The sequence below is a fragment of the Bubalus kerabau genome, chromosome 1 (assembly GCF_029407905.1).
Source record: "Bubalus kerabau isolate K-KA32 ecotype Philippines breed swamp buffalo chromosome 1, PCC_UOA_SB_1v2, whole genome shotgun sequence".
Lineage (NCBI taxonomy): Eukaryota > Metazoa > Chordata > Mammalia > Artiodactyla > Bovidae > Bubalus > Bubalus kerabau.
This window is the reverse complement of record NC_073624.1, coordinates 248,373,727-248,398,081: the sequence shown is the minus strand read 5'-3', so window position 1 is coordinate 248,398,081 and position 24,355 is coordinate 248,373,727. Positions and strand designations below refer to the sequence as shown.

Here is a 24,355-nt window from a genome sequence, read left to right as displayed (position 1 = left end):
GGTTTTGGTTTGTGAATTCCACTAATGAAGTCTATATATGAGATGGTTAATACCTACTTAGCCCTCTTACAAATGCATGCCCTGACAAAAGATGGCTCTAGAAAAGAGTGTGAATTTTTCTGTACAAACCCATAAGAAGCATCAGAAAAAAAAAAAAAGTTGTTTCTTATTGAACACTTACTATTTGCCCAGCATAATCCTTAGAGCTTTATTTACATTCTGTCCATAATTTCCTTTGAACTAAGTACTATTTACAGGTCAGGTTCAAAGACTTTAAGTGAGTCACACAAAGTCATGTAAGTTGTAAATGGCAGTCTTAGGACTTGACCCAACAGCACTGTGTTCCCACCTGCAGAATCGGAAGGAATAATGCCATGTATGAATAGCATGTGTGTGTGTGGTCTCTCAGTCATGTCCAGCTCTTTGCAACCTCATGGACTGTAGCCCATCAGGCTCCTTTGTCCATGGAATTTTGCAGGCAAGAATACTGGAGCAGGTTGCCATTTCCTACTCCAGGGGATCTTCCTGACCCAGGGATTAAACTCATGTCTCCTGCATTGGCAGGTGGAGTCTTTACCATTGAACCAGCTGAGAATAGCATATGTTACCCCAAAGATATTATCCCTTGAAAATTTTATAAATTACCTTACAAGTCTTTAGAGGTTGTGAAAGCTATATCCATACACAAAAACTACTTTTTTTTTAATCTATTATGAACCACTTAAAACTCCTTGACTGGCATTTCCAAGGATATTCCATGGACCACTAATTCCATGGATTTTTCATAATGTTGTCTGGCCAAATTAGTTTGGGATACACTGGGTAAATCAGGTTAAATAGATTGTTGCTGCTGCTTCTTTATTTGTTTTTAAGGACCTCTGGGATTCTGTAATAATGGTCTTTGCAAAGTTCTAAGAGGTCAGGTAATTAATTTTATTTTCTAAACGTATGTGATCAAGGAACTTTTTTTTTTTTCTACATAGTAACCCATGGAATGAATGCTTTGCAAGAACATTTCTTTGAGGGAGGGGACCTCTTATAAATTATCCTTTAATTCTGATTTATAATACAAATAGAAGCATCATCTCTTCAGGACAGTGTCTATCCAAGAGTTTAGTACTATTTCTGAAAAGGAAGAATCAGAGCCACACACTTTTTGTTTCTGTTTTAAAGACTCTGGCACTTGTTCAGCTTCTGACAGAGATGTGTAGATCTCGCTAAAATCAAAGAACAAAATTGTATTCCTTGAAGATAACTCTTATCACATTTTTCGACACCACAGGGGTATTTTCTTTGTAACTGGTAAGATACTGAACATCACCCAAAAACAAGCTTGCTTGGTTATAGACACTGACTGGAGGCAAAAGCCTAGATCCTTCTGTCTTCCACGTTTCATTTTCCCATTTGCAGCAGATGTGTATATATATATTTGTGCGTGTGTGTGCGTGTGTGTGTGTGCGTGTTCCTGGAAGACACCTTTGGGCAAGTTTTGGTCTTGTCAAAATAACAGAATCATCAGACTTCAGTCATCTAATCTGCCTGATTCCCTAGGAGATAAAGTAAATTGCTCCCCAGAACCAGAAAAAGGGAGGGGAGAGAATCTTGTGACTGACTGAAGACTTTGCCTCACTTGTGTGTTTCTTCTTGTCTTTGAATACATTTTTCTCTGAGCTGTGGATCAGAAAAATCTAACCATCATGTACTAAGTGAGGAAGGCATTGCTACAAAGAGTGTAGGTTTCAGTCAGTAAGGGCTGAATGCAATCATACCTCTATCCATTAACTTCCAGGATGAATTTTAGTTTATTTAGATGCTTTTTTAAAAAAACCAACCATGCATTTATTCAGCAAACCATTGTTGAATGCATTTTATATTTCCAGACCTTGTTCTTATTCCAGGTTCACAAGATCAAACAAGGCAGATAAGTTTTTGAGTCTCACTTTTTTCAAGTGTAAGTTGAGAATTTGTAGTATTGGTAGTGAGAATCCAATGAAAATACGAATCTAAAGCATCTAATATGGTGCATGCCACATAAGAGATGTTTAATAAATTGTAATGATCACAAAAACTGAGGATAACAACTGCTGATGCACAGCCCAATAAACTGAAGATTTTATATAATCAAGGATATTCCCTTTGATAGGAGGAAAAAAAGCAGCTGCTTAAATTGTATGTTTTTCCCTTAGTAAATAGCTATAATTTTCAAAGTATTTACTCCTTGAAGTCTAGATAATAAAGATTCCTTTAAAGAACAGATGCTGTCTTAGGTGTCATTGTAAGCCACATTTACTATGAATGCGCCAATTCATATTGGTTTATCAGATTAGTTTACAAAATTACCTGGCAGGTATCTGAAAGAGTAGGAAGTTGAAAGGTGCATTTTATTAGTGGAGATCATAAAATATCTTAGGAAAACGGACTATTAGGAGAGCTATAATAGTAGAAGATTCTCAAAGACAAGTGAACAGAAGTTCTAAGAAAGAGGGAAGGAAGAAAACCTTCAGATGCACCTACTAAAACTCTGCAGTCTGTTCCCTTCAGATTGAAAATACAATTTCAATTAAGACTTCCAAGAACCTACATGAGCCAGAAGCCTCTGTCTGGTTCTCTTGTTAAAAATGATCCTACATCGTGGTCTTGTTGTTCATTATACTCCAGCCATACAGATCTCCCTGTTCATCAAACTCCAAATATGCCCTAATCTCCACTTTATAGCCTTGGGGTTCACATTTGCCAGAACCCTTCTCATTGCACTGATGTTCCTGACATTTTCCCATGGTTGACTCAAAGGTCTCAGACCATTAGAGAGATCTTCCCTGACCACTCGACTTAAAGGAGCCCTGGATTCTCTCTAATATTCTAATTTATGATTCTCATTGCATTTACTTTAATTCAGAATTTTCTTCTTCATTATTTACTTTATTAGTTCAGTCTGATTTCACCCTGGTTTCTAGGCTGTAAACTCCATCTACACAGAGTGCTTGATGATTTTTTTTTAATTGCTGTATCTCAAGCACAGAGAATTGTGCCTGCCATGTAGTAGGCTCTCAATAAAAAATTGGTGAATGAATAAATGATTGAATCTGGCATAAGTAAAGTCCTTCAAAGGGATGTTGAGAAATGGCAAAGAATAACTTCACCAAATTGACAATTTTGCCTAGGGCCAAAGCTGAACATAACATTAATGATGTTCATTGATATTTGCTGGACTAATTTTGACATCTCTAATGAAAGAACTGCTCTATCATGCATGCAATTCTGGGAAATCAGTTATTATTCTAAATCAATGTCTTGTTAATTTGAACAGTGGTTATTTTAGTCACCATAAAGGTGTACTTGACCATGTGTCATAGGCGTAATTTTCTATCTTTACATTTCTGTTTATCATAAAGGAGAGATGACTTTTAATTTATGCACAGAGGAATAATAATTATGCAGATACTGGTATATTACATATTATCTATAAGAACAATAACAGCTTCTATTTAAATGGGTGCTTGATGCTACCTTTCTTCTACCCCTCAAAAACATATAACCTTGTTTCATTTTCTTCATGACAAATTTCATTAAAGACATTTTTAAATCCCACAATTTCCATATTTTCTATAATATCACTTCTAATAATGTCAAACTCCTGCTAACCCACAAATAAGATACTCAATGCTAGTATGTCAAACACAAGTTCTTACCTAGAGCTCAAAAATATCTTGTGCTACAAACAGAATGGCAATTACTGATGCAAAAAACGTATAGCTCCCTCAAGGCTTTTCAGAAATCTTGATTATTTAATCAGTGTTCCTGATTTGTAAGGCTAGGTAGTTGATGGCTCCCAAAATGTGTCATGTTGGACATTATCCAGATGGAGTGCCAGTTTTCATTTGAGATTAAAGAGGTAAAACCCAACTAGAAAGGTTTTCTACCATCTCGGACTATAGCTCAACTTATATCGGATGACAAATAAAACTTGGCAGTCTGCTTTGCCCATGATTTTAAAACAGAAACTTCATTGAACTGTCAGTTACCAAATGAGGTGATTAACTCTGGTGTTGATTAAAGTTTTATACCATGTTTTTATTACTGACAAGTTTCTTTTTTCTTCTCTGTTTTTGGGGGTCTAGTTCTTTCAATATAACTCTCACCTCCTGTGTAAGATTTCATTATGTCATTTAGATTTTGATATATATACTTACAGCTGCTGTTTTCAAGGACTTGTTATTGTATGCTTGCAGAATTAATGCACAATAGGCATTGCATAAAAGAAAACTAAATCATGCATATTCCTTTCATAGTTATACACAGGAATATCATAGTGACATTCAACTTAACTCTTCCCAGACATGCCTCTCTCTCTTTTTAGTCCTTTCATTTTATATGCACAGAGTTTGGATATTTAACAATTGGGCTCCAAATTTACACCAAAGTTATCCTTGAGATTGACAGCTATAGTAAAGAATAAGCAATAGATACTAGAAAAGTCAGAAAAGGATTAGGCAATGGCAAGTAGTCAGACCCCTCCCTGCCCCCAAAAATGTTTATTAACATTACTGCTAGGTAACATACAAGAGGTTAAAGGTCCAGGAGGTTGTTGAGGAAGTAGTCACTTCAGATACTCAGGCTAGAGAGGAAATAAAGGGTACCAATGATGAGGTCGACAGCCTAGTCTGACCAAAAGATGGAATGAGACTCTGCTGGAAGTATCCTTTTACACATTTCCCTTTCTTTTAACTTCAGTCCTAGGAAACTTCTTTCAGTTTCCTTAATAGAGCTTGCTCACTCTCACTGTATTGATATTAATTGGTATTGATATTAATTTTCCTTCTTCTTAAGGAGTAATTTTTCCTTTTTCTCTCCCCCTTCCCCTATATTTCCACAGCTATAATGTTGCCTCTCTCTCAGTTTTCATTGAGATATCACTTCTAGCAGGAAGACTTTGGTGACTATACATGGACATATTGTGTTCCCCTAGAGTCCTATATATTTTCCATCAGAGCACTTGAGCACCCCCCTTTTCATGATTTTCCATTGGTATTTGCACCACTATTGAGATCACCTTACAGGGGCCATACATACACCTATCCCTTTCAGACCTTGACAAGTGAAAGCCTGTGCTGTTTTACAACATCTAGTAACATAAAAGCTGTGTACCTGGTTGGGTATGAGTAGATGATGAGGTATGAGTAGGTGATGTAATTCACAGAGGACAGCAGAGTCCTAGGATACAATTCTTAATACATGTTTGTGGAGGGCTTCCCAGGTGTCACACACATGGTTAAAAAACCCACCATCAAGGCAGGAGATGTAAGAAATGCAGGTTCTATCCCTGCATGAGGAAGATCCCCTGGAGGAGGGCTTGACAACTCACTTCAGTGCTCTTGTCTGGAGAATCCCATGGAGAGAGAAGCTTGGCAGTCTACAGTCCACAGGGTTGTGAACAGTCGGACATGACTGAAGCAACTTAGCATGCATATATGCACATGTTTGTGGAATAAATAATAGAAAGAAACTAAAATCCCTCCCAAGATCCTAGGAAACTGAAGTTAGAGTCCAGCATTTGAATGGCTCAAGGTCACAGAGGATGAACTAATGTCAAGTTCATTGCTATGACTCTTAGATATAGACAGTCTTAAGGGCATCTGAATGTCCTCCCATTAAGGGAAAGTAGAGATACATTGAAGAGCCGTATCAGCCTCACCCTCACATCCCTTCAAGACATACAAATCTACTTTTATTTTTTCTCATTTAAATGTATATAGAAAGTGTATACAAAGGTTAACATATTGAGAAATTCATTACAAATCTGCTTAAATTAAGGAAAAATCTAGATAGTTACCAAAATAGCCAACAAATGTGTATTAATTTACCAATATCTTCAAATATCTTTAGAGCCTTAAACAATGCTTTAGAAGCGATCTTTCAACACATCAGCAGCACTAGCACATGGTTAAATTGGAAAAAGAAAAAAAAGCAGGTTCAATCCCTGGATAATACATAGGTCTGGTCTTGGTCATGTTTTGTGAAATATATATATATATATATATATATATATATATATATAAACACATAAAACTCCAGAACGATATACCCATAGAGTGGCAGTGGTTTATTTCTTGAATGTGGGGATCTGAGCATCTTTCATTTATCTACATTTTCTGAATCTTCTGAAATTATCATGCATTATCCTTGTAATGAAAACAACAAAAGTTATTTTTAATCTGGAAAAAAAAATTAAAACAGATGCCTCTTGGGAAAGAAAGGGTTTTGAACCACTGGAATCATAAACCAGGCACCAGCTGCCACCTGAAAACTCTCGGTTTTAGAATAAGCCACAGACTCCTGAACATCCCCACACACGTGCTCTCCCTCCCTCCTCACACACACTGTTCTCTTGATATAGGAAATCAAATGATTCATTCTGTTCCCCTCCACCTTACCCTGACATAGCAAAGATGGAATGCGCACTATTTCCAAATCAAAATAGGCACGCTGCAGCAAGAGGCACTTCCAAATGATGAAATTAGATTAGAAGTTAAGACAAAATACATTTAACTGGCTTTTAAAGAAATTTGGTGGAACACATTACTATAAACAGTACATTTGGGCCGCCAAACAAACTTTGCCCAGATAAAATCAATTTTGCTCCCCAAACAATGAGAAATATTACTTTAGATTCAACATTAAATATTGTTGTAAGTATTTTTAAGAAGCATTTCTATAACTCTGTGTAGAAATAGGAGTCAAAGGATGCTTTTGTTACCATGGTAACAGCCTCCCTCAGAAGAGCGAAGGATGAAGTAGCATACATTGGTCCTGCATATATTTGGCCAATCAATAAACAAAAGACTTAATCTGCATGCACTGCATTAGGAAAGTGGTCAAGGTGTCCATGATTAATAAAAGGGTAGGTGGGATTCAGGTATTCTGGGTTCAATCATACAGCCTAATTTTCAACTGAGTGATGTTAACACTTTCTTCATTAGAAACCCATTATGAAGATAAACTATTGCTAAAATGCCTGGTGATCCTTGAAAAATGGAAATCTTCATTACAGAATTTTACCACATAACATGCAAGATGATGATAAACTACGATTAGAGATGTAGAGAAAATGTGTGCTACAGTGAGAAACAAATGCACCTTGAAATTCCAGGAGTAAAGGTAATAATAGTAATAGCTAATATTTCCTGAACATTTTCTATGAGCCCAACGGGAGCCAAGTGTTTTTCATGAATTTTTTCACTGAATCTTTCAAACAACCTTGAGAGTTACAACAATGAGTTTTACAAATGATGTGAGAGCAATGATTTTTCCTATTTTGCTGATGAGAGAACTCACACTTAGAGACTGAATTAAGTAGATCAAAGGTTTCCACCTTGGGGGGTGTTGGAGCCTGGGGTTCACATTACAAGCAGTGGGCTAGGGAGGGGTGTTCTATCCACTACACCTGACTGCCTGCTTGGCCAGTAATGATAGCCTTATGAGAGCAACTTCACTTCTCTGAGAAGTTCCCTTCTCAAACTTCTGTGGGATTACAATGAAATAATGTATGTGAAGAGAAAATATACAGGGACTTCCCTGGTGCTCCAGTGGCTGACTCTGTGCTCTCATTGCAGGGGCCTGGGTTCAATCTTTGGTTGGGGAACTAGCTCGCACATGTTGCAACTAAGACCTTGCGTGCCACAACTGAAGATCCTGCATGCTGCCACAAAGGCTCGGTGCCACCAAGTGAATAATAGTAAATAGTAAAAAGAGAGAGAAAGCACATAATAGGCACTCAGTAAATGCTGCTTCCTTCCTCTTGAAAACCTTCAGTCCTTCAGAACCAATATGGGTTATTGTGAGATATTAATGGCTTTTGACTTATTTGGCATGAGAAACAGTTGAGAATTAGAATACTACAGTCTCTTCCACTTCTTGGGTGTGATTTCCTCCTCCTTGAACATATCAACACAGTTCCAACAAATCGTATGTGCATGTGCATGAGCATACACACACACATACACACTGATTCACAGGTTTCTTCTCACATTTTCTTACCCCAATCCTATGAAATGGCCACAAGAAATATGACAGCAGGAATGGCAGCAGAGGGAAAAATAAGTCACCAGAAAACGAGCTCTGCAACTTTGGGAGTTTCTAGGGTATCCCCTTTCTAGACTTAAATTTCCTCTGCTGGAATGGGGAAGAGCTGAGGATTTCTTCTAAAGAACCTTCCAGGAGTGATGTGATGGTTGCCATGAACTGTGTGGAACTTGTCCACTTGACCCTTCTCATTTGACCCTTCTCTACCCTTTGTAGGGCTTCCCTGGTGGCTCAGACGGTAAAAGAATCTGTCTGCAACGCAGGAGACTTGAGTTTGATCCCTGGGTCAGGAAGATCTTCTGGAAGAGGAAATGGCAATCCACTCCAGTGTTCTTGCCAGGAGAATCCTATGGACAGAGAGGCCTGGTGGGCTACAGTCCATGGGGTCATAAAGAGTCAGATATGACCGAGCAACTAGCACACACACATTACCCTTTTTATACCTTTTTAGGGTTTTCATACCTGGTTATTGGGCTTCCCAAGCAGTGTTAATGGTAAAGAACACGTCTGCCAATGCAGGAGACATACGACACACAGGTTCAATCCTTGGGTTGGGAAGATCCTCTGAAGGAGGGCATGGCAATCCACTCCAGTATTCTTGCCTAGAGAATCCCATGGACAGAGGACCCTGGCAGGCTAAGTCCATGGGGTCACAAAGAGTCAGAAATGACTGAAGAGACTTAGCATGCATACACAGAGGGAATGATTCATTTTTAACTTGCATGCATGTTTTCTGCCTTCCAGGGAGTTTACCAGACCCTTCATTGTCTATTTTCATAACAGCGACTTCTACAGTTTAGCTCTAGAATGAAAACTCAATGAGTTGCTTATTCAGTGTTTTCAGTGAAATATTTATCCTCAGTCTTATTATATACAAATTATTACCTTGGGATAAGGAACCTAAATTGGGGAGAGGACAGCAAATATTTGAATATTTTTCAAATAATTGACAGGGGTATTGATATAAAGAAAACCAGGGAAACTCATTGGAGGATCAATTATTTGGGAGCAGAGGTATGGAACTGTTTCATTCTTCTAAACTTGAAAATTAAATGAATTTTTCTGTCATCTGAACCTGGATTCATTTTAAGTGGGTTTCCTGATATATTTTCATTAGTAATATATACTTGGAAAAGAGTATTTAGCATCTGTTTTTGACGATGCATTTCCTCAGGTCAAATCATAAATATGTTCCCTGAATTTCACACCTACCTGAGCATAAAATGAAGCTCATATTTAAACCATCTATAGGGAATGTTTCCTTCCAAATTTGACATGTGAGTACATGGAGTCTGTCTTCTCTTTGGTCATGTGGAGATACAAGCTCTGTGCCTTAAAGGGTACAGCCCAAAGTGTCAACCGTCTAGCTCTTTAAGAGGCAGGCCCACTGCTGTCTCAAATACCAGCCGCAGTTTGAATTCATCTGCAATGGTGTTTCTGAGAAATCCTTTTCAATGTTGGAGAGAGTAGGCTTGGACTCGGAGAAATGATTCCATGTTGGAACTGAGACTCAAGACTTTCCTCTCCCCATCCCTCCTCAGTTGAATTTGTGAACTGCTGGCCCATGGGTTAGCCCCAGAAGAGATTATATAGGCTGCAGTGGGGGTGGAATAGTGTTTTACATTTGAATTAATTGCCAATGTTTAAAAATCATTAGATTTCACTGCTTCTCTTGAGAAAGCTGGCAACTCCGGGCCTGCATTCCCACATGGCGACCATCTGCTGGATTTGGTGGGGGCTGCTCGTGTTTACAGCGACACCTGCTCTTCATGCCCCACCGTCCCCGCCACTCCTGAGTGTTTACTCTTCAGTCAGGCTCCATGTCATCAGTCCCAGAGCATCTCACACCTGGCCCACTTCACCCATTTATCTACCTGGAATCATGACTAAGTAACAGCAGGTGTGGCTTGGAGCCAACGCACTGGGGATTATCGCCGCCCTGGTTGCACACCTAGAGGCGGTGTCCTGGGGTGCCCTGCTCTGCTACAAGTTCACCCTTTTGTTGTGGTACTGAGTGCCTCAGTGACAGCGGACCGAGCCAATCACCCAGGACACTTGGGGCAGCTTAGAGCTCCCTGGGGAGTTTGAGGCAGCAACTATTTTTGAACTGTTGTGAAGGAACCCGGACTTGGTGCTGAATACCCTGCCTTAAACATTAAACTTGAAACCCTAGCTCTAAAGGTAAGTTCGCTTTCCTGAGCAGACAGGGATATAAACAGACCACGCACGAGAGGATGACTCTCCAGTGGAATACTGTGCCGATCTATGTGGCCCATTTTCCCTGGAATTACAATTATACCTCCAATTTTTTAAAAAAGTGACTTCCCAAGGAGAATGCTAAGTGGCCCATGAAGGACTTCAAAGAGAATTAGTCCTTCAAGCAGGGAAACACGAGCTTACTGAGCGAGAAAATGAGATAACATAGACTTTCTTTCCCATCTTCCATGTGAAGGTCACAGAGTGCTTCATTCATGAATCGTCCCACTAGATGATGTTTTAGTTTAAAATATTAAACAACTCTCTGTAACTTATGACAGCGCCACTTGGAAACTCAGAAGTGTCATACACGGTGTATATCAGAATTTCTCAGCCTCCTCACTGCTGACATTTTAGACCAGATCATTTTTGGGTGGTGGTGGGAGGGTCTGTCCTATGAATTCTAACATTGCTGTAGCATCCCTGGTCTCTACCTATTAGATGCCAGCAAGAATCCCCAGTCATGATAACCCCAAGTTGCTACAAGTCTTCTGGAAGGCAAATGACTCTGAGAGCCACTGGCCTATATTTCCACAACATGAAAGGATCATGTGGCCAATAACTGATTACTTACAACCCAAAGTGTAACATGATACATCATTAGGAACACAATGATGACTTATTACTATACTACAACAAAGAGAGATTTGCTAATTTGTGAAGTTGCTTAATCTGACCATTCAATCACCCTTTGAGGGGGAATATTTGAAAAAGGATAGTTTTAAACAGTCAAGTGATATCTCCAAACTTATATTTTTTGAAAGGAGGGATATGAGAAAAAGTACATAAAGCTTTATATTCCCTGATCTCATCAAAATCCTCACTAACTTTTCTATCCTCTGGAATATGTGGGATGATTTCAAGGTCTTCCCCCACCCTGCAGAATACTTACTGTGAATGATTTTTAAAATACATATGTGTTACTTACTAATTTTCCTGCAAATCCTAGATATAAGGAAGAATCAGTTAAGTGACAACTGGTAAGTGACTTCTCCGTAACCAAAGATTGTTCACAGGCTTGATCCTTACCCCATCTTTATCATAACCCCATCTTTGATCTTCTCAGAGCCAAGAATCTCATGCATCATTTGCAGAAGCAATGCAAATTAAATCATTTTTCTTACTCCCTGGGAGGCTCAAGAAAGAGAGGACATATGTATATCTATGGCTGATTCATGTTGATGTTTTCAGAAACCAACAAAATTCTGTAAACCAATTATTTTTCAATTAAAAAAATAAATTTAAAATAAAAAAGAAATTAAAAAAATAAATAAATTCTCATACTCCCTGTTCAGTGTATTTTCCACAGCATTACAATAAACTACTGCTCAAATCACTGACAGGGAATATTACTAAATCCTGAAAGTGTCTTTGAGTCCAGCAAAAATGATTAAGTCCAGAGCAGTGTTAATATTTAATAATACCACCACTGACCTGGCTAGAGCTTCTCCTGCTACACTGGATGTCTCCCTTTCATCAGCTACCTTTAACAAGCCCTGTGGAACCTGTCTTAGAAATGAGGTTGAAATCTTTTCCTCCCTCACAACTACCCTTCCAGTCTTGCCTGGACCCTTGCTATATGCGCCCTCTACTATTGCAATGCCCTACAGTTAGAGCCCTGCTTTCTCAAATCATCTACCATTGTGATGCTATGATTACTGTTTTAAAACTTAGATCTGATTTTAACTTCTTTAGTTGAAACTCTCTAATCACTTCCCATTGCTTACAAGTCAAAGGCCACATCCTATATGAGACAAACGTATGTATCTTTTTGGTCTTAGATTCTGCTACTTCCCACTAAGTGCTAATTCTTGAGCTCACAGGCTTCTCAAAAAAGAGTTCTTACGTGCTCTTTCATTTCTGTATCCCTGTGGTTTGTGATATTAATACCTGCGAAGGTTCAACTTCTTTTAAATTCACCTAGAATGCTGCCTTTCCTGTGTTTTTACTCTTTCTTAAGAGGACTTAATCTCCCTTGCTGTTCCAAATCTTCTACAGAGCATTTTATAATGTGGTTTTGGGATTACCTGAGCATCTGTTTCATCCACTGAATGGTGAATTCTCATAAGGTGAGGAACAATGTTTGACTATCTTTTAATATTTATATTTTTCACTTGATAAAGGCTCCTTCAAAGAGAAAGATTTTTAAAAAATATTAATTTTATTCACTTTAAAAAGGTCCTGAATATCTGACTTATTTATAAACCAATAATTATTTACATAATTTCTTCAAGAAATACTCAGTAAATGTTTTCTGTGTTCTAGCTCTTATTCCAGGTAATTTAAGTCATCAATATGCATTCATTCATACAGAAAATAAAGAAGTCTATAAAGTTCCTTAGTGTTTATAAAGGGGAAAGGTTTCTCAGAGATAGAATCAGAGAGGTTGCTTTTCAGTTAGTTTTTTAATATATACAGATCCAAGTTAGATTCTATTATTTTTTTTAATATTTTTTTTAAATTTTATTTTATTTTTAAACTTTACATAATTGTATTAGTTTTGCCAAATATCAAAATGAATCCGATTCTATTATTTAAAATTTATAATACTGTTATCACCATCCCTGCTGCTGCTGCTAAGTCTCTTCAGTTGTGTCCGACTCTGTGCGACCCCGTAGACGGCAGCCCACCAGGCTCCCCCGTCCCTGGGATTCTCCAGGCAAGAACACTGGAGTGGGTTGCCATTTCCTTCTCCAATGCATGAAAGTGAAAAGTGAAAGTGAAGTTGCTCAGTCGTGTCCGACTCTTAGCGACCCCATGGACTGCAGCCTACCAGGCTCCTCCGCCAATGGGATTTTCCAAGCAAGAGTACTGGAGTGGGGTGCCATTGCCTTCTCCGATCATCATCTTTAGCATTTAGTAAAGGTAAATAGAATTAACATTTTAATTGCTGTTACCATCTATTTGAGGAAATATCTCAAACTGAAAAAAAAAAAATCCAGATAATGTGGGATACAAAGAAGCTGTAAAGATCAAAATCTTTGATCTTGAAACAAAATATTTTTCTACAGTTCACAATTTATTTTTAACTCTATAAGTATTTATCAAGTCCAATTTAACTAGAAACAAATAGGATTAGATAAAGCAAAATATGCTATATATAAACAGACATGACATTATTGCTGAAACTCAAATATTTTCACTTAAAACGGAAATGAATAAGAAATTCAATAGCAAAATAAAAGATTTAATTTAAATGGTGCATATCTATACAGTATAGGTAGTATCTTTCTATTGATTAGGATATCTGATTCAGTAGACTGTTAGTATTACTAACTATGTAGCTGAAGATCTTATAAACAGAGAGTGAAGTGAAGTGAAAGTCTCCCAGTCGTGTCCAACTCTTTGTGACCCCATGCAATGCAGTCCAAGGAATCCTCCAGGCCAGAATACTGGAGTGGGTAGCCTTTCTCTTCTCCAGGGGATCTTCCCAACCCAGGGACTGAACTCAGGTCTCTCGCATTGCAGGTGGATTTTTTACCAGTTGAGCCACAAGGAAAGCCCATAAACAAAGAGTGGACACCACTTATCATTTATAACAGGCAAATTAATGTGACATTATCCCTTTCTGCACTTGGGTCTTCTCATTTTATGCCACATCATGGTAATATATTCACTTATTAGTGAATATACCCTTTATAAGACATCATATTTATTCAGAGAAATTCTATTGCCTATGGACAATAAAGTTTTGTGCTTATTTTTGGAGACTTACACACATTTTTATTTATAAAGTTTAGTTTATTGTATCTGTTCTTATATTTTTTAACATTGGAATTGTATTGTCCAGCATTGTAACCACTAGGCAACATGTGACTTTTGAACTATTCTGAATTTAAGTATGTCCTAAGATCTGAAAGACAGTATAAAATTTAATATAAACAGTGCTGTGTAAAATGGCAACCCACTCCAGTATTCTTGCCTGGGAAATCACATGGACAAAGGAGCATGGTGAGTTACAACCCATGGAGTCGCAAAGAGTCAGATACGACTTAGTAACTTAGCACAGAACTTAAACAGGTCATATATGAAATAGATCATATAATCATATTTGTATAAATATGTGTGTGTGTATATATGCCTGTTTAAGTATGTACTACATATGTGTGTACATATATGATCACATGCTAATACTTTGTATATATTGGGTTAAATAAAATAGCACATGGTTGGATAGCATCATAAGCAAACTCCGGGAGATTGTGGAGGTCATGGAAGCGTGGCATGCTGCAGTCTTATAAGGTCACTGAGTCAGACACAACTTAGTGACTAAACAACAACCACCACAAAATAGCAACATTAATACCACTGTTTATTTTATAATGTGGCCTTTAGAGAATTTTAAATTGCATATATGGATCACCTTATATTTCTATTGGACAGTGCTGGACTAGACACTGTTCCTAGAATTAGTCATATCTTTGTTTTCCTTTTTATTGTGTTAAATATTATTGAAAGAGAATTATAGGATTAAGTGCTCTAGTAACCAAATTTTACAGATGAGGAAGATAGAGTTTCAGAGATATACTTACCTAGGGTCCTAAGGTTAACTAGAGACACAGCAGAACTGGAACACAAATTTCTAGGCTTGCATTTTTGAGTCACACCATTGGCAAAGTAGCAGGTAGCAGTGACGAGCTACTGGAAGAACAAATGGATGGGTAATGTGTCCATGCTGCACTGCATGTACTGTGGAGATTCTGACATGCATGTTCCTCATGGGCAGTGGGGAAAACAGCAAAGCAATTGTGTTCAAAAATAATGGGGATAAAGTTAACTTTATAAAAAAACCTAATAAATTCCAATATGGGGTCCTTAAGCAGTAAGAGATATGACTGATGAACCTGTTAAAATCTCCCTGACCACTCCTATAGTTCGATGACTTTCTTTACAAAGTAGAAGAATAAGACTGTGTCAATGAAGGCAAAATAAAACCTACATTTCTTAGGAAGGAGGCATCCGTCTTTTTCTATTTGTAAATGCTGACGAGCAGAGTTTAAGGAGGGCTAATGTCACCCATTCATCTTAATTAAAGAGTTAATTGCTCGTGTATCCTGATTTAGTTAGCCAAGCCTGGTAGCGTGGGAAGCCTTTCCCTCTATGTATTTTATTGACCCATGTAATGACATCATCAGTAAGTCTCAGGATTTATTCATGTTTCAGCCTATCCTCATAATGTTAATAGCCTTGTACATGATAAAACTTTCAAGAGGAAAAGAGCCCTTGTGCCTGGCACAGAATACAAAAAGGACGGTAACCGCTAAATGCTTCGCTTCAGCTGTCATTGAAGCATTCCTGCAAAGTCTAGAGTCACGAAAATAGCAGAAAGTCATTTTAAATGCTAGTTTTCATAAAATGTTTGCCTGTGGAATCACGTAGCAGGTTTTTACAACTGCACGTTAAATATTTGAAAGTTCGCCATTTTTATTCTTCCAGACCCTAGGCAGGCGAGCATGTATTACAGGGAGAGTGAGATCCTGCTGTTACCGTGTTTAAGACAACTGCTTTAGAGTGAGAATTCTTAAAAAAGGATCTTTAAAACACACGGACTCACACATTCTCAGGAAAAAATCGAGATCAAATAATGACCCATAAATTGGATGAAGGGATTCCTAAAAACAGGGTTTTTCAACATTTAAAATAGAATTTTCCTCAAAAATTTCTACTGTTTCTCTAGAAATAATATGTTTAGATCAACTAAAAGGCTACAGTGAATGCATGACTAATTTTAGACTCAGATCCTTTGCTAATACATTTTTAAAAATGGAAAAAAAAGAGGCAAAAATCAAAGAACAGCAGGGAAAAAGTACTATCTTGAGGGCATACAGAAGCAAAAACACAGAAATGATGTTCAGAGTTAATGGGCCTTTTTGTGTCTCTTTTCACATGGAGCTGTACGCAGTCCTAGTTAAAGTTAATTAAAGTTAGTGCCTTGCTTCTATAAACAGAACTGGTTCAAGAATCATACCCTGTTTTTGAGCTGCTGATTACATATTTAATGTCATATTATGGTCAAGGTAAGAACACTGTGGTTATAATAAGAAAAATGAATAACAACACAAGGTTAGAAGCCAGAAGTGCGTGCGTGCGTGTGTGTGTGTGTGTGTATGAGCTTCCCTGGTGATTCAGCAGTAAAGAATCTGCCTGCAATGCAGCAGACACAGGTTTGATCCCTGGGCTGGGAAGATCGCCTGGAAGAGGGCACAGCAACCCACTCCAGTATTCTTGCCTAAAGAATCCCATGACAGAGGAGGCTGGTGGGTTACCGTCCACTGGGTCACAAGGTCAGACATGACATAGCAACTGAGCTCACACGCATGCACACACACACAAACACATATGTTTATACATGCGCATATGTATATGCTGCTGCTGCTAAGTTGCTTCAGTCGTGTCTAACTCTGTGCGACCCCGTAGACAGCAGCCCACCAGGTTCCCCCGTCCCTGGGATTCTCCAGGCAAGAACACTGGAGTGGGTTGCCATTTCCTTCTCCAATGCATGAAAGTGAAAACTGAAAGTGAAGTCGCTCAGTCGCGTCCAACTCTCAGCGACCCCATGGACTGCAGCCCACCAGGCTCCTCCGTCCATGGGATTTTCCAGGCAAGAGTACTGGAGTGGGGTGCCATTGCCTTCTCCTTATGTATAGAGCATTAGTTATAACTACATAATAATAACATGCAATATAATATATATAGTGTAGTGCTCTCTTATAGGCTGTGTGTGTGTTAGTCACTCAGTCGTGTCTGACTCTTGGTGACCCCATGGACTGTAGCCTGCCAGGTTCCTCTGTCCATGGGATTCTCCAGGCAAGAATATTGGCGTGGGTTGCCATTTCCTTCTCCACTCTTATAAGCTGAGGCATCCCAATAGCCTTAGATTGATCATTTAACTCATGTGCTCCTCAGCTTGCACATCTATAAAATAATGACAATTACAGTACTTATCCCATGGAGTTATTTTGAGGGTGAAACAAGTCTATAACACTTAGAACACTACCTGGCGTGTGGTAAGCACCATCCATCAAGGTGTGAACCCATAGTTATTCTTATGAGTATGTCTCCCCTTGTAAGATCATGATTCACCAGCGTCTCCTTAAGGGAGAGTTTTAATCTTAGAAATTTCATTTTTCCATTTTGTTTAAAAGTTTATATATATATATATATGAAAAACTAATTTTGTTGTGATTATATACAGCAGCATCTATGTACAAAGAGGCAGCATTGGGTTGTAGTTAACACTGAAAACTGAAGAGAAGCAAACCTAGACTCATACTCACTTTCTACCTCTTTCTAGCTTTGTGACCTTGGGAAACTGGCCTAACATATCTAAGCTTTGGGTTTATTTTGTGCTAAATAAGGATAAACATAAGATACTCCTATAGCGGTTGTGAATACAATAGTTGTAAAATTACAAAATTATATCTGACACATAATAAAGTAATGATAGAATTTCTACTTCTGCTTTTAATTATGAGAAGGATGGTGATATATAAGAGAGGGGGGAAAAAAACCTTAAACCTATACTATTGAATGTTAACAGTTAGTGTCCCTGGAGGTAAGATAATGAGTCATGTTTTCCTTTTGTTTTCTGCATTGTTCATTTTCCCAAAGTTTGCATGGTGGAGATAAGTGATGAGAGTGTGCTAGAAACCAGGGGGTGTGGTCCAGAGGAAGGAGGTCTTATTTCTAACTGTGGGTGATCAACTCAATGGGTACCATATAGATAAGGATGCTGTAGGTGTAAATGGAGGGAGATTATAGCAGACATAGGGGATTGGGGCAAATTTCCAACATGGAAGCAGTCTATAGGGAAAAATGAACATCCCTGATGTGATACTTCTGAGGTTCTGTGGAATGATAATAGATGTGGTTGCAGAATTGAGTAAGGGATTAAAGAACTTGAAATTTATTCTGTAGTTGCTGTTGTTGTTTAGTTGCTAAGTCTTGTCCAACTGTTTTGTGAACCCATGAACTATAGCCTGCCTAGCTCCTCTGTCCATGGGATTCTCCAGGCAAGAATACTGGAGTGGGTTGTCATTCCTTCCTCCAGGGGATCTTCCCAACCCAGGGACTGAACTTGTGTCTCCTGCATTGGCAGCTAGATTCTTTACCACTGAGCCCGTTCTGTAGTTAGTAAATGACTCCCTAACTAGGCAAGAAAGGGGACCATGTAGTCCCAAATTAAGCAGTGTTTAGATATGAAAGCAGCATGTAAAGTAAAAATCAGAGATGGGAAAAATTCATCATGAAATCATTTAAATCTCTCATAACCAACAGCATGGTGAAGATTCACCTCATGTGACAGTTATGCATACCACCCTAGAGATTACATTTTTTAATGGACAAAGTTTTTAGAACCATAGAGCTAGACTAAGGAAGGGACAAAGAAAGTCTACAGGTAGGTGTTTGCAGAATTTCGAAATATTTCATCTTTAAGAGAAGTATTTAATGAATCCCTCATAGTGAAAATAAGTGGGGATCATGTTGTGTTTCTGAGCCCCTGCTGACTTTAGGCCACTCTATGCTGATAATAAACAGCTCTAATTTTTATACATGTTAATAGATTTGTTTGTGAAGTGCTTTATCTGAAAGCACTTCCCAGTGCACACATAAGATCGTCAGTCAAGGATATAAAAGTAGAAATCAAAAGGGTTAGAAAATAAGGTCATAGAGACATTGAAAGACAGAATAAGGATGACTTAAAGGACTTAGTAAGATACTGGGACCACTGACATAGATGATAAAATACACTTAGGGGAATACTTTAGGTGAGTGGTTAGAAGGGATGGAGATGTTTTGACTTGTTGAAGTTGAGGTGAGGTGTATACCAAGTACAGTGTATTATTCAACCAGGAGAAGGACAACATTCAAGAACATCAGGATGAGTGATAAATGTTTTGAATGTAGATGAAGTTGACTGCAAAGAAAATACTTTCACAATCAGAATTTTGTTCTCTTTTCATAAAACACTGACTTATGAGAATGGGATTCTTTTTTGGGTCGTGCTCTTAACTCCTAATTGTAACTGAAATTATTGAGGGAGCCATCTGCATAGGGCTTCATAAGGACTGAAGAAATGAGTCTTATCTTTAGCATTAACAACTCCATGAGGTTATGTAAACTCCTGTTTCATTAGGTTTCTTATACCAGTTCTTAATGTGCCTTAATAAAGGGTTTATTCAGACTTTCCTTAATAATGATTTTCACTACTCTGTGATGATATAATTCAGAAATAGTTAACTATTTTTAAGCTTTTTCCCTTAAGACAAAATCAACTTTTTACTTACAGCTGTCAAATCATCTCTAGGTTGTTACGTATTTTTTTTCCTATTAAGACAAGTATGTATTCAAATTTTAATTATAAAATAATGAATACTTTATAAGAAGAAGACAAATGTTCTCAAATTGAAGAGGTGGGATAAAAGTAGTCATGGCTACTTTTGGAAATGATTTCAAATTTATAAAAGACTAGAAATGTTATGATCTTATATAAAATAATAACAACAAGGGCTATACATTATGGAGCACCTTCTAATATGTTAGCCGCTGAATTAAAATGCTTATCTATGATATAACATTTAGCCTTCCAACTATTCACAGAGCAGATACAATTACCCCAGTTTTAAGAAAAAAGAGAAATTGGAGATGAGAAATATAATTTGTCCAAAGGTCAAAACCTTGGAAAAGTTGAAACCAGGATTCAAACTCAAATCTGCTTAACTTCAAAGCTCAGCAACTGGTGGCCCAATTTTATCAGCTCTATTCCCTCAAGTTAAATGCCTGCCACAAGATGACTTTTGTCTGCAGTTGTTATCCTTTTTAATCCTTTTTAATTTTTAAAATATTTATCAAAACTTTAAATAACTCCATGTGAAGTAAAAACTCAAAAAAAAAAAAAAATCCATTGCAGATTGCCAAAACCACAGTAAGTTTTCATAAAACTGAGTCCTATTTTGAGATATAGTTTCTTTTTGATGGAAGCACTTTTTTAATAAATGAAACTCTGGACAAGCCTAGTGTAAGAATGGAACCTCTTCCAATACTATCTATTTACTAATAAACATGTGCAGAGAGCGGAACAGAGCAGAGGACTTATAATTTTTCGACTGTATCTGGTAGCAACAACTTCTGATATCGTCATGTAAAAAATTGAAGAATAAAACCATCCAACAAGCTGGAGCAGGAAAACAGGACAAACTAAAAGATAGGTAGAGAACAGGCCATCAAAAACTTTAACAACACAGAACCACGAACACAAGAAAGAAAATAAAAATGACTGAGAGAAAATGTTCAGGAGACTTCAGAGGCAAAAAATAAAGATGTTAATCTCATGATAAACATAACACTTTGAAGGAGAAAAAGTTGGCACAATCTCATTCCACTGAACTGAAATGATTCAGTAGGGTGAAATAAACTTTTTAAAGATTCAAAAGAAAAGGGACCAGAGAAATAAAGTAAAAGACAATCCAATACAAAAATAAATGACAAAGCAGGCAGAGAAATATTGTATTGACAAGAGAGATTGATTGTCCACATCAGATGAGAGAACCTGGGGAAAAAGAGGGGTTTCTTTTTTCTAAATAAGAGTGATTAACGGGGGGGGGGGGGGGGGGAAGCAATTAAGGACAAATTAAAACTCAAGTGAAAAGTGAAAAATATTAGAATCCAGAGCACTTATGTAGCATGAGGGGAAAATGCTATCACAGATAGGACTGAAGTCACATAGAAATGCATAAAGAGGAGCCGCTAGACTGTCCAAAATATTCAGCTTTACAATTAATAAACATAAGTGTTTAGTTCATTCATTTATACTGGTATTGAAGGCAATCAATAACTTGTAAGAAACCTCTGCAAAAGAGTAGAGATGTATTTATTAGGACAATAATTAGATTTGCAAAGTTTAGTTCACAGTTGGGGGGAGAGAGATTGGACTCTCATTCAGCGAACTGGAAGTCAAATCTTGGGTCTGCTTTTAGAAGGAGTTGAGTTGGGTCAGGTCATTTAGCTCTAGTTTTCTTTTCTAATCAGGAAAAAGCCATCAGCCCTGCTGAACTCACAGTGTACTGAAAAGAAAGCAAGCCTTCTTCTGAAGGAATAAGGTATATATTTAGATATTTCAAGCCCCAACTCTTAACCACTTTAGAAAGGCAGTCTGGTAAAATGGGAGAAGTGTGGACTTGGGAATGAGACAAATCTGGATCAGAATCCAGACTCTGGGACCCATCATTTGTGTGACCTACCAGGACTAATAAACTCCCCTGACTCAGTTTCTTCATCTACAGAGTAAGGACAGTAATGTGCATTTCATAAAAATGGTATGAAGATTAAATGAGCTAATGCTCTGTCACATTGCAGACATTGACTAAAAAGGATCCCCTTTTCCTTAATATCAAATATTATTAGTAATATCACCATTCTTTCTCTGGTGCTAAGACTGATATACTGATGACTTTTTTCTTTTAAATTACTGAAATTTTAAGCTCCATTTCTGCTTAGGTAGCATTTGAACTTGGTTCTCTAGTTCCTTCAAAAAATTCTGTAAGTACCCCAGTACCTTTTACATGAATTCTTTTTGTTATTATTGCTCCTTAGAATAACCAGAAACTTTTTCTTGACGCCAACTAAAAATCTGGAAATACATAAAGAATAACAAACATGCTGTCTTGGAAGTCAGACAAACTAGGCTTCTTCCAATCTCACCTCTTTTGTACATATTCATTCATGTATCAACTAAGAGCTAGTATCCACTGAGCCCACACTAACTCCCATGGAGATTTCATTAAACCTTAACACTTTTTGATATAATTTTTATAGCAATGACACTGTATCTATTTATATACCTCAAGCCCCAACTTCTTCTTGGACTCCAGATAATGGTGGATATCCAGTCACCAGACTAATCAGTATCTCAGGTAAGATGTTTACCCGGTATCTTGAGGTTAGCATGACAAAAACCCAGGTCCACATCTTTTCCCCAGAACATGGTCTTACAATAGACCAACTCTCTGTTAAAAGGTAACCCCATCTTTCCAGTTGTTCAGGCCACAATCCTTGAGGTCATCTTTGAATGGCCTTTGTTATTCACACTCTGTTTATATTTGGTGTCAGATTTATCTTCAGAATATATCCAGAATCACACTTCAGTTGAGTTCAGTTTAGTTGCTCAGTCGTCTCCAACTCTTTGTGAACCCATGAATCGCAGCACGCCAGGCCTCCCTATCCATCACCAACTGCCGGAGTCTACCCAAACCCATTCCACTCAGTCAGTGATGCCATCCAATCATCTCATCCTCTGTCATCCCCTTCTCCTCCTGTCCCCAATCCCTCCCAGCATCAGGGTCTTTTCAAATGAGTCAGCTCTTCACATCAGGTGGCCAATGTATTGGAGTTTCAGCTTTAATATCAGTCCATCTAATGAACACCCAGGACTGATCTCCTTTAGGATGGACTGTTTGGATCTCCTTGCAGTCCAAGGAACTCTCAAGAGTCTTCTCCAACACCACAGTTTAAAAGCATCAATTTTGGTGCTCAGCTTTCTTTACAGTCCAACTCTCACATCCATACATGACCATTGGACAAACCATAGCCTTGACTAGACAGACCTTTGTTGACAAAGTAATGTCTTTGCTTTTTAATATGCTGTCTAGGTTGGTCATAACTTTTCTTCCAAGGAGTAAGCATCTTTTAATTTCATGGTTGTAGTCACAATCTGCAGTGATTTTGGAGCCCCAAAAATAAAGTCAGCCACTGTTTCCACATCCATTTGCCATAAAGTGATGGGACCAGATGCCATGATATTAGTTTTTTGAATGTTGAGCTTTAAGCCAACTTTTTTACTCTCCTCTTTCACTTTCATCAAGACGCTCTTTAGTTCTTCTTCACTTTTTCCCATAAGGGTGGTGTCATCTGCATATCTGAGGTTATTGATATCTCTCCCAGCAATCTTGATTCCAGCTTGTGCTTCTTCCAGCCCAGTGTTTTGATGTACTCTGTATATAAGTTAAATAAGCAGGGTGACAATATACAGCCTTGATGTACTTCTTTTCCTATTTGGAACCAGCCTGTTGTTCCATGTCCAGTTCTAACTGTTGCTTCCTGACCTGTATATAGGATTCTCAAGAGGCACATCAGGTAGTCTGGTATTCCCATCTCTTTCATAATTTTCCACAGTTTATTGTGATCCACACAGTCAAACGCTTTGGCATAGTCAAGCAACAGAAATAGATGTTTTTCTGGAACTCTCTTGCTTTTTCCATGATCCAGCGGATGTTGGCAATTTGATCTCTGGTTCCTCTGCCTTTTCTAAATACAGCTTGAACATCTGGAAGTTCACGGTTCACGTATTGCTGAAGCCTGGCTTGGAGAATTTTAAGCATCACTTTACTAGTGTGTGAGATGAGTGCAACTGTGCGATAATTTGAGCATTCTTTGGCATTGCCTTTCTTTGGGATTGGTATCAAAACTGACCTTTTCCAGTCCTGTGGCCACTGCTGAGTTTTCCAAATTTGCTGACATATTGAGTGCAGCACTTTCACAGCATCATCTTTCAGGATTTGAAATAGCTCAACTGGAATTCCATCACCCCCACTAGCTTTGTTTGTAGTGATGCTTTCTAAGGCCCACTTGACTTCACATTCCAGGATGCCTTGCTGTAGGTGAGTATCACACCACTGTGATTATCTGGGTGTGTAGGTCTTTTTTTGTACAGTTCTGTGTATTCTTGCCACCTCTTCTTAATATCTTCTGCTTCTGTTAGGTCCGTACCATTTCTGTCCTTTATTGAGACCATCTTTGAATGAAATGTTCCCTTGATATCTCTAATTTTCTTGAAGAGATCTCTAGTCTTTCCCCTTCTATTGTTTTCCTCTATTTCTTTGCACTGATCACTGAGGATGGCTTTCTTATCTCTCTTTGCTATTCTTTGGAACTCTACATTCAAATGGGTCACACTACTCACCACCTTCACTGTCACGTATCCTCAGCTTAAACCATATGTGATTATCCTTCCCTTTATTATTTT

General features: G+C 38.0%; 1 protein-coding gene across 2 annotated transcripts in view; it reads right to left on the bottom strand.

The window, feature by feature from the left end:
- LOC129638082 (teneurin-2-like) overlaps positions 1-24,355 on the bottom strand; it is an 810,988-nt gene that overhangs the window by 484,887 nt on the left and 301,746 nt on the right. Inside the window, exon 4 of one of the 2 annotated variants that reach the window (XM_055562648.1) lies at positions 14,868-14,976. The exons of the other annotated variant lie outside the window; for it this stretch is intronic. The gene's annotated coding sequence lies outside the window, so the exon portion shown is untranslated. The remainder of the gene's footprint in view (positions 1-14,867; positions 14,977-24,355) is intronic. 2 annotated transcript variants of the gene reach the window in all.